Raw genomic sequence first — 11,333 nt, 5'->3', positions numbered from 1 at the left:
TCAACCAACATTTACTTAGCTACTTTTCCTGTCATTCTACATCCAAGGTTACATATTTTTTTTTTTAAAGTAAGCATAAATCTTTGTGTTATCATCAAAACACTTTGCTGTCTTCTTCCATTTGTGGGAAAAGCAGGAATTAAGAATGCTGTTGAGAAGATGGCTTCTAGGCATAATATTGGGTAGTTTATAGTTACTGGCCTGATACTAAATCTTGGGCGTGTTCCTAGCTCTCGAAACATGATCAATTCCTCCTGGTCTCTATCCTTGGCTCTGCCTTCTAGTTACGGCTCAGTGCTTTTTTTTTTTTTTTTTCAGACGGATCTTGCTCTATCACCCAGGCTGGAGTGCATTGGCATGATCTCCGCTCACTGCAATCTCCACCCCCTGGGTTCAAGCGATTCTCCTGCCTCAGCCTCCCAAGTAGCTGGGACTATAGGCAGACACCACCACGCCCAGCTAATTTTTGTATTTTTAGTAGAGACAAGGTTTCACTATGTTGAACAGGCTCATCTCGAACTCCTGACCTCAGGTGATCTGCCTGCCTCGGCCTCCCAAGTTGCTGGGATTACAGGCATGAGCCACCATGCCCGGCCTGTTACCACTCAGTACTTCTAAAATGTTGTCTGGGTAACCCCACTTCTAGCTTGAATAAACCCTGGCTCCTCTCCTCCTATCTCCCATCCTATGGGCAGCCACCCTATTTTAGTCTAGCCTTATTTTACATGCATGACCCAGAAGTAGAAGAATAGAAGATTGTTTTCCTAAGCCAGTGAGCATAGCACAGAGCTTCTTGGGAGGTAGATGTATTAACTTCTTAGGTGCAATGATCTATACCATGGCCAATTTTCCAGATTACTTTGAGATTTCATACACGGGGATATCAGGAGAGAATTTCATGTAAAGCTGCATTCTTTTCAAATATAATTGGTATAGATAGGGCCATCCTTAACGTTTGTGGAACCTAGAGCAAAAATACAAATAGAGACCTCCTGCCTATGTTAAGGGTTAGAACCCTTTCTCCTCCCAGCCCTGACTCTGTTCCATATTATGAGAGGCTTCATACATATGGACTCAGCCATACCAGCCAAAGTCTATTGACATACCACACCACCACCCCAACCCCCCAGAAAACAGCTGTCCTTTAGCCATCCTTCAAGCCTTGGGGTGCATATATTGGCAACATAGTCCAAACTTGCCAAAGTCCTCCATAGGCCCTGAAAGTAGGCGTAGGGCCATGTAGACAGGGCATTCCAGGCACCCAACTTCCCAAGGAGTAGTCTTATTGGGGATCAGGAGTGCAAACTCCAGATAAGCTTATACCATTGGCCCAGTAGACTTCTCAGCCCCAAAGAGGAGGGTAGCTGCAGGAAGACCAGATGATGCCATTTAAAATAGGTCAAAATAGACTCTAGTTGACAGATCTAAGGGCAACACTAGGGTCAGAAATAATATAATCTCTTACAATTTTCAGTATCTTTAACTTAAGCCAAAACCACCTAGAGCTATAGAAAAAAAAACATTGAGGAAAAGATTCCCATGATATTATCAAATGGGATATTACCAAGCAGTGAAAGAAATGAAATAAAGGGTGAGGTGGACATATTTAGAGGATACCAGAATGATTTGAAGAATGAAATACTTTATAACCTCCTGACCCATATGATAGTTGGATCTCCCATTTCCCACTGTGTCTTCATTTTGTCCCTGGATTCTATCTGAATTTTCAAAGACGTGATTTTTTAAATAGTTTGCTGATATAAGAGAACCTGAGGAACCATTCTGTTCTTCCTTTGTTTTGTATTCAGAATAATTTTGGTTCACATATACATTAAAACCAAATGCAATGCAATCAGCAGTTATCCCTTTCCTGGATTTTCACAACTTCACTTCTTATCTGGGTCATTTCTATTTTTTCCTCATAATGCCTCAGGCCTGGAAATCCGGGGAAGTTTAAGCTGATGTACATGACTTGAGACATTATGATAATTAATCAGAAAATGCTTTGTAGAAGGTAAAGTTCTATACAAATGTCAGTTGTTAATCATCTCAGAAGGAAGCATCTTTCTGTAGCAACCTTATTTCAAATAGTACCTCTCACCACCAAAAGGGAACTTTGAGCTAGGGCCTTCACTGAACTTTACACATTGTAGAAGGCAAAGGAAGGTAACATTCCATCAATAGGATGGAATGAATGTGGATTTTATTTTCTTTTCAGCTCTGCGAATAAAATAATTGTAGGACTGGTAAATTGATTCACTAATCTGCTGGATGATCAACAGCATACTTATATGTGAAATGTCTTTGCATTCACATGTGAACATGAAATAGATGTGGAAATGTGCTTTGGTAGATAGATGATGATAGATAGATGAGCGATGATAGAAGATAGATAGATAGATAGATAGATAGATAGATAGATGATAGCTAGATAGAAGAAAAGGGGGAAGGAAGGGAGGGAGAAAACAAGGGGAAAAAAGGAGGTCATTCAGGTTAATAGATTCTTCTCTACCCTCTGCCTACCCAATGTGGAGGTCTGGAACAACAGTATCTTTATTCTGTGTAGTTATGTGATCTGTTGTCATTTTAAATGCATAGCACAAGAAATCTCTTCTCTTTCGGGAATTTGTTGTTGGGTGAAATATGGCTTGCTTGTTATCATCATAGTTTGGGATGGGTGACACAGCTGGAAGGAGAATTCTAGGTTTAATTCTTAGAAAAAATGTTGCCACAGATGTTTATAGTACAGAACACTGTTACAACCTAGTAGATTTCAACATTTTTATTCTATCCAACTCACCTCAGGGCTATGACAGCTACTCCTTTCATAAAACATAATGGTAACTTTTTAAAGTATGGATTCTCAGTTTAGGGTGAGTTATCAGAATGAGGGTAGTGGAGTATGTGTAGTTTGAGTGGCTCCCCACCACCCTGGTGGTTTTGATATGCCCCATAACACACACACATATGTATGCATGCGCACACACACACACCTTGAAATCATTGTTCTAACCATATTTGTTCTATGCCTAACCAAGCATCCCTGAAATACACATATATTTTTATTTTTCTGTCTTGATTGAAAATGTTCTTCATAAAAACTAGTGACACTGAATGACCTTCCTCGTGTTTAAAAGGATCATTTTCCTTCCAGCCACAATCCAATAAAAGAATTTTTGTTTTCTGAACAAATCATATTTTAAAATTCAGCAAGGCTGAAAATGTACAGGCATATTATATTAAAACACTTACTCTTGCATGAAAGTCAAGTTGCTTAGTAGTAAGAGGCAGGAGGGGCGGAGCAAGATAGCCAAATAGGAACAGCTCCAGTCTCCAGCTCCCAGGGCAAGCAACACAGAAGACAGGTGATTTCTGCATTTTCAACTGAGGTACTGGGTACATCTCACTAGGGAGTGCCGGACAGTCGGTGCTGGTCAGCTGCTGCAGCCCGACCAGCGAGAGCTGAGCAGGGCGAGGCATCACCTTACCTGGGAAGCACAAGGGGGAAGGGAATCCCTTTTCCTAGCCAGGGGAACTGAGACAAACAACACCTGGAAAATCGGGTGACTCCCACCACAATACTGCACTTTACCAAAGGTCTTAGCAAACAGGCACACCAGGAGATTTTATTCCACACCTGGCCGGGAGGGTCCGACGCCCACGGAGCCTCCCTCATTGCTAACACAGCAGTCTGCGATCTAAGGGCAAGACAGCAGCGAGGCTGGGGGAGGGGGGCCCACCATTGCTGAGGCTTAAGTAGGTAAACAAAGCAGCTGGGAAGCTCGAACTGGGTGGAGCTCACAGCAGCTCAAAGAGGCCTGGCTGTCTCTGTAGACGCCACCTCTGGGGACAGGGCAGAGCTAAACAAAAACAACAACATCAAAAAAGCAGCAGAAACCTCTGCAGAGGCAAACAACTCTGTCTGACAGCTTTGAAGAGAGCAGTGGATCTCCCAACATGGAGGTTGAGATCTGAGAGCAGACAGACTGCCTGCTCAAGTGGGTCCCTGATCCCTGAGTAGCCTAGCTGGGAGACATCCCCCACTAGGGGCAGACCGATACCCCACACCAAACACGGTGGAGTACAACCCTGAGAGGAAGCTTCCAAAGCAAGAATCAGACAGGTTCACTCACTGTTCAGCAATATTCTATTTTCTGCAGCCTCTGCTGCTGACACCAGGCAAACAGGGTCTAGAGTGGACCTCAAGCAATCTCCAACAGACCTACAACTGAGGGTCGTGACAATTAGAAGGAAAACTATCAAACAGGAAGGACACCCACACCAAAACCCCATCAGTACGTCACCATCATCAAAGAACAGAGGCAGATAAAACCACAAAGATGGGGAAAAAGCAGGGCAGAACAGCTGGAAATTCAAAAAATAAGAGTGCATCTCCCCCTCCAAAGGAACGCAGCTCATTGCCAGCAACGGATCAAAGCTGGATGGAGAATGACTTTGACGAGAGGAGGGAAGAAGGCTTCAGTCCATCAAAATTCTCAGAGCTAAAGGAGGAATTAAATACCAAGCACAAAGAAACTAAAAATCTTGAAAAAAGAGTGGAAGAATTGATAACCAGAATAATTAATGCAGAGAAGGCCATACACGAAATGACAGAGATGAAAACCATGACACGAGAAATACGTGACAAATGCACAAGCTTCAGTAACCGACTCGATCAACTGGAAGAAAGAGTATCAGCGATGAGGATCAAATGAATGAAATGAAGCGAGAAGAGAAACCTAAAGAAAAAAGAAGAAAAAGAAATGAACAAAGCCTGCAAGAAGTATGGGATTATGTAAAAAGACCAAATCTACATCTGATTGGGGTGCCTGAAAGTGAGGGGGAAAATGGAACCGAGTTGGAAAACACTCTTCAGGATATCATCCAGGAGAACTTCCCCAACCTAGTAGGGCAGGCCAACATTCAAATTCAGGAAATACAGAGAACACCACAAAGATACTCCTCGAGAAGAGCAACTCCAAGACACATCATTGCCAGATTCACCAAAGTTGAAATGAAGGAAAAAATCTTAAGGGCAGCCAGAGAGAAAGGTCGGGTTACCCACAAAGGGAAGCCCATCAGAATAACAGCAGATCTCTCAGCAGAAACTCTACAAGCCAGAAGAGAGTGGGGGCCAATATTCAACATTCTTAAAGAAAAGAATTTTAAACCGAGAATTTCATATCCCGCCAAACTAATTTTCATAAATGAAGGAGAAATAAAATCCTTTACAGATAAGCAAATGCTTAGAGATTTTGACACCACCAGGCCTGCCTTACAAGAGACCCTGAAGGAAGCCCTAAACATGGAAAGGAACAACCGGTACCAGCCATTGCAAAAACATGCCAAAATGTAAAGACCATCGAGGCTAGGAAGAAACTGCATCAACTAACAAGCAAAATAACCAGTTAATATCATAATGGCAGGATCAAGTTCACACATAACAATATTAACCTTAAATGTGAATGGATTAAATGGTCCAATTAAAATACATAGACTGGCAAACTGGATAAAGAGCCAAGACTCATCAGTCTGCTGTATTCAGGAGACCCATCTCACATGCAGAGACATACATAGGCTCAAAATAAAGGGATGGAGGAAGATCTACCAAGCAAATGGAGAACAAAAAAAAAAGCAGGGGTTGCAATCCTAGTCTCTGATAAAACAGACTTTAGACCATCAAAGATCAAAAGAGACAAAGAAGGCCATTACATAATGGTAAAGGGATCAATTCAACAGGAAGAGCTAACTCTCCTAAATATATATGCACCCAATACAGGAGCACCCAGATTCATAAAGCAAGTCCTTAGAGACGTACAAAGAGACTTAGACTCCCATACAATAATAATGGGAGACTTCAACACTCCACTGTCAACATTAGACAGATCAACGAGACAGAAAGTTAACAAGGATATCCAGGAATTGAACTCAGCTCTGCAGTAAGCAGACCTAATAGACATCTACAGAACTCTCCACCCCAAATCAACAGATATACATTCTTCTCAGCACCACATCACACTTATTCCAAAATTGACCACATAATTGGAAGTAAGGCACTCCTCAGCAAATGTAAAAGAACAGAAATTATAACAAACTGTCTCTCAGACCACAGTGCAATCAAACTAGAACTCAGGACTAAGAAACTCAATCAAAAAACTCTCAGCTACATGGAAATTGAACAACCTGCTCCTGAATGACTACTGGGTACATAACGAACTGAAGGCAGAAATAAAGATGTTCTTTGAAACCAATGAGAACAAAGATAAAACATACCAGAATCTCTGGGACACATTTAAAGCAGTGTGTAGAGGGAAATTGATAGCACTAAATGCCCACAAGAGAAAGCTGGAAAGATCTAAAATTGACACTCTAACATCACAATTAAAAGAACTGGAGAAGCAAGAGCAAACACATTCAAAAGCTAGCACAAGGCAAGAAATAACTAAGATCAGAGCAGAACTGAAGGAGATAGAGATACAAAAAACCCTCCAAAAAATCAATGAATCCAGGAGTGGTTTTTTGAAAAGATCAACAAACTTGATAGACCGCTAACAAGACTAATAAAGAAGAAAAGAGAGAAGAATCAAATAGACGCAATAAAAAATGATAAAGGGGATATCACCACCGACCCTACAGAAATACAAACTACCATCAGAGAACACTATAAACACCTCTACGCAAATAAACTAGAAAATCTAGAAGAAATGGATAATTTCTGGACACTTACACTCTCCAAGACTAAACCAGGAAGAAGCTGAATCCCTGAGTAGACCAATAGCAGGCTCTGAAATTGAGGCAATAATTATTAGCCTACCAACCAAAAAAAGTCCAGGACCAGATGGATTCACAGCTGAATTCTACCAGAGGTACAAGGAGGAGCTGGTACCATTCCTTCTGACACTATTGCAATCAATAGAAAAAGAGGGAATCCTCGCTAACTCATTTTATGAGGCCAACATCATCCTGATACCAAAGCCTGGCAGAGACACAACAAAAAAAGAGAATTTTAGACCAATATCCCTGATGAACATCGATGCAAAAATCCTCAATAAAATACTGGCAAACCGGATCCAGCAGCACATCAAAAAGCTTATCCACCATGATCAAGTGGGCTTCATCCCTGGGATGCAAGGCTGGTTCAACATTCGCAAATCAATAAACGGAATCCAGCATATAAACAGAACCAAAGACAAGAACCACATGATTATCTCAATAGATGCAGAAAAGGCCTTGACAAAATTCAACAGCCCTTCATGCTAAAAACGCTCAATAAATTCAGTATTGATGGAACGTATCTCGAAATAATAAGAGCTATTTATGACAAACCACAGCCAATATCATACTGAATGGGCAAAAACTGGAAAAATTCCCGTTGAAAACTGGCAAAAGACAAGGATGCCCTCTCTCACCACTCCTATTCAACATAGTGTTGGAAGTTCTGGCTAGGGCAATCAGGCTAGAGAAAGAAATCAAGGGTATTCAATTAGGAAAAGAAGAAGTCAAATTGTCCCTGTTTGCAGATGACATGATTGTATATTTAGAAAACCCCATCGTCTCAGCCCAAAATCTCCTTAAGCTGATAAGCAACTTCAGCAAAGTCTCAGGATACAAAATTAATGTACAAAAATCACAAGCATCTTATACACCAGTAACAGACAGAGAGCCAAATCATGAATGAACTTCCATTCACAATTGCTTCAAAGAGAATAAAATACCTAGGAATCCAACTTACAAGGGATGTAAAGGACCTCTTCAAGGAGAACTACAAACCACTGCTCAGTGAAATCAAAGAGGACACTAACAAATGGAAGAACGTACCATGCTCATGGATAGGAAGAATCAATATCGTGAAAATGGCCATACTGCCCAAGGTCATTTATAGATTCAATGCCATCCCCATCAAGCTACCAATGAGTTTCTCACAGAATTGGAAAAAAACTGCTTTAAAGTTCATATGGAACCAAAAAAGAGCCGCATTGCCAAGACAATCCTAAGTCAAAAGAACAAAGCTAGAGTCATCACACAGCCTACTTCAAACTATACTACAAGGCTACAGTAACCAAAACATCATGGTACTGGTACCAAAACAGAGATATAGACCAATGGAACAGAACAGAGCCCTCAGAATAATACCACACATCTACAGCCATCTGATCTTTGACAAACCTGAGAGAAACAAGAAATGGGGAAAGGATTCCCTATTTAATAAATGGTGCTGGGAAAACTGGCTAGCCATAAGCAGAAAGCTGAAACTGGATCCTTTCCTTACTCCTTATACGAAAATTAATTCAAGATGGATTAGAGACTTAAATGTTAGACCTAATACCATAAAAACCCTAGAAGAAAACCTAGGCAATACCATTCAGGACATAGGCATGGGCAAGTACTTCATGTCTGAAACACCAAAAGCAACGGCAACAAAAGCCAAAATTGACAAATGGGATCTAATTAAACTAAAGAGCTTCTGCACAGCAAAAGAAACTACCATCTAGTGAACAGGCAACCCACGGGGTGGGAGAAAATTTTTGCAATCTACTCATCAGACAAAGGGCTAATATCCAGAATCTACAAAGAACTCAAACAAATGTACAAGAAAAAAATAAACAACTCCATCAAAAAGTGGGCAAAGGATATGAACAGACATTTCTCAAAAGAAGACATTCATACAGCCAACAGACACATGAAAAATGCTCATCATCACTGGCCATCAGAGAAATGCAAATCAAAACCACAATGAGATACCATCTCACACAGTTAGAATGGCAATCATTCAAAAGTCAGGAAACAACAGGTGCTGGAGAGGATGTGGAGAAATAGGAACACTTTTACACTGTTGGTGGGATTGTAAACTAGTTCAACCATTATGGAAAACAGTATGGCGATTCCTGAAGGATCTAGAACTAGAAGTACCATAGACCCAGCCATCCCATTACGGCTATATACCCAAAGGATTATAAATCATGCTGCTATAAAGACACATGCACACGTATGTTTATTGAGGCACTATTCACAATAGCAGAGACTTGGAATCAACCCAAATGTCCATCTGTGACAGACTGGATTAAGAAAATGTGGCACATATACACCATGGAATACTATGCAGCCATAAAAAAGGATGAGTTTGTGTCCTTTGTAGGGACATGGATGCCACTGGAAACCATCATTCTCAGCAAACTATCGCAAGAACAGAAAACCAAACACCGCATGTTCTCACTCATAGGTGGGAACTGAACAATGAGATCACTTGGACTCGGGAAGGGGAAGGGAACACACACCGGGGCCTATCATGGGGAGTGGGGAGAGGGGAGGGATGCATTGGGAGTTATACCTGATGTAAATGACGAGTTGATGGGTGCTGACGAGTGATGGTGCAGCACACCAACATGGCACAAGTACACAATGTAACAACCTGCACGTTATGCACATGTGCCCTAGAACTTAAAGTATAATAGTAATAAAATAAAATAAAATAAAATAAAATAAAATAAACAATCTAAAGCTGTGTACCTCCTTTAGAAATTAGTTTCTAAGCCATGCTGTGCACTTGAGACTTAGCATTCATTATGGGTAACATTATGTGCACCTAATATATTGTGACATGAAAAGTCACAATATTCTTGAAGATTTTCTGTATCACAGTGGGAGAACCAAAGTCTAGTGAGTAGAACACGAGATAAAGAATGGATCATTCTGTGATCTGTTCCCATTTTAGCTTCAATTTTATCTCATGATCCTGAAAAACATTGTTAGTCTTCTTATCTTTACTATAAAGATACTTATTTGATGTGCTAGCTTTCTTTGTATATTGGAGGCAGTTGATTTTGAATTGGGTTCACTGAATCCTGATGTTCTTTAAAAGTACCTTAGGAGCTTCCAAAGAAACAAGGAGTAAGTTAAGTAGGTTTGGATCTCCCTACTTTACATCTATTTTATATAATGGGATTCTGACTAAGATTACATTTGAACAGAGAGTATTCTGGCAGACATATTAGTGTTCACCAAGATCCCAATTGTTTTATCCTTTGGGGCACAGTGCCCTTTTAGTTAAGCATCATCATGTGACTTGCTCTGGCCTACGAAATGTGAGCAGATGGTATGTGTAGCATTTCTGAGTGGAAGCTTTTAAGAGCCATTGCACAAATCTCCATTTTCTTTTAGCCTGCCTTGGAAGGCCCTAAAAGCTTCATGTTGAGATGACAGTGTCCTAAGTAGTGGTCAGAGCACCACCTTCTGAACTGCATTGCACATGTAGCATGAATGAAAAATACGCATCTGTTGTTTCCACCCACTATTATCTTGTGGGAGGTGGGTCATCGCAACCTAATCTAACCTATACTGACTAGTACAAGTGTCCCATCAAAGCCACTGCTGTAGTGGAAAGAGTCTGAAGCTAAGAGTCAAGAGTCCTAGATCTAGTTCCAGCACTGCTACTGAGTAACCCCGTGACTTTAGTCAAATCCCTCATTTCTTTGAGTCTTAGTTTCCTACTCTATAAAGCATAAATAAGGAAGCCGCATGCTTCCTAGAATGCTTGGGAGATAAGTGATATATTAGATATAAAAGAATAATTAATTATAATATCATTTTAGAAACTATAATCAATATAGATATTTACAAACCAGTATAACCCTCAAAATTTCTGGGAAGGGGAGGACAAAGATCTCAATACCTCCCTGGCAGAAAAGATCTTGTGTGAATGAAGGAGGGAGGTATCATCCCTTATTCAGGCCACTGTTTATACCTAAATCTCCCTGATTCATTTTAATAAGGATCCACCAGGAAATACCATTTCCTGTTGATATTTGATTACACATGCTTAGTAGTAGGAAGAAGTACAATACTTATTGTAATTAAAGAGTTGACAATACACTTTGCAAGCTTGTTAAAGACCAGAAGACTAAGGTAGAATTCATAACTTTTCTGTATTATGACACTTATTTACTGAAAAAATAGATTCCAAAGGCAGTGAAATTTGGGTATTTAAAACTTATGTTCCTCCTTTAGTGACTTCGTATGTTCAAAGGTAAAGACTGAATACTGTCTAAGCTGTATAAATTTGTATTGCATGGAAGAATTACTTCCTATTATTGCACTATAAACATAATCTGATAATATTTTGAGTTGATATATTATCAGCTTCTGAAGGAGTTCAAAGAAATACAACCAAATTGCTATAGGATTTTGGACAAATTAGCCTGGGCCTCTGTTTTCCAATTATCAAAATGAAAATAGTAACCTATCTCCTCTCCGTCTAATGGAGTGATTTTGTGCCTATGTCAGCCTAGGCTAGTGAATTAGAAAGCACAATGAGCTGTTGTGAGAAAGGCCCCCTT

The sequence above is a fragment of the Trachypithecus francoisi genome, unplaced genomic scaffold (genome assembly GCF_009764315.1).
Source record: "Trachypithecus francoisi isolate TF-2019V2 unplaced genomic scaffold, Tfra_2.0 Lachesis_group6, whole genome shotgun sequence".
NCBI lineage: Eukaryota > Metazoa > Chordata > Mammalia > Primates > Cercopithecidae > Trachypithecus > Trachypithecus francoisi.
This window is presented reverse-complemented; position numbering follows the sequence as displayed.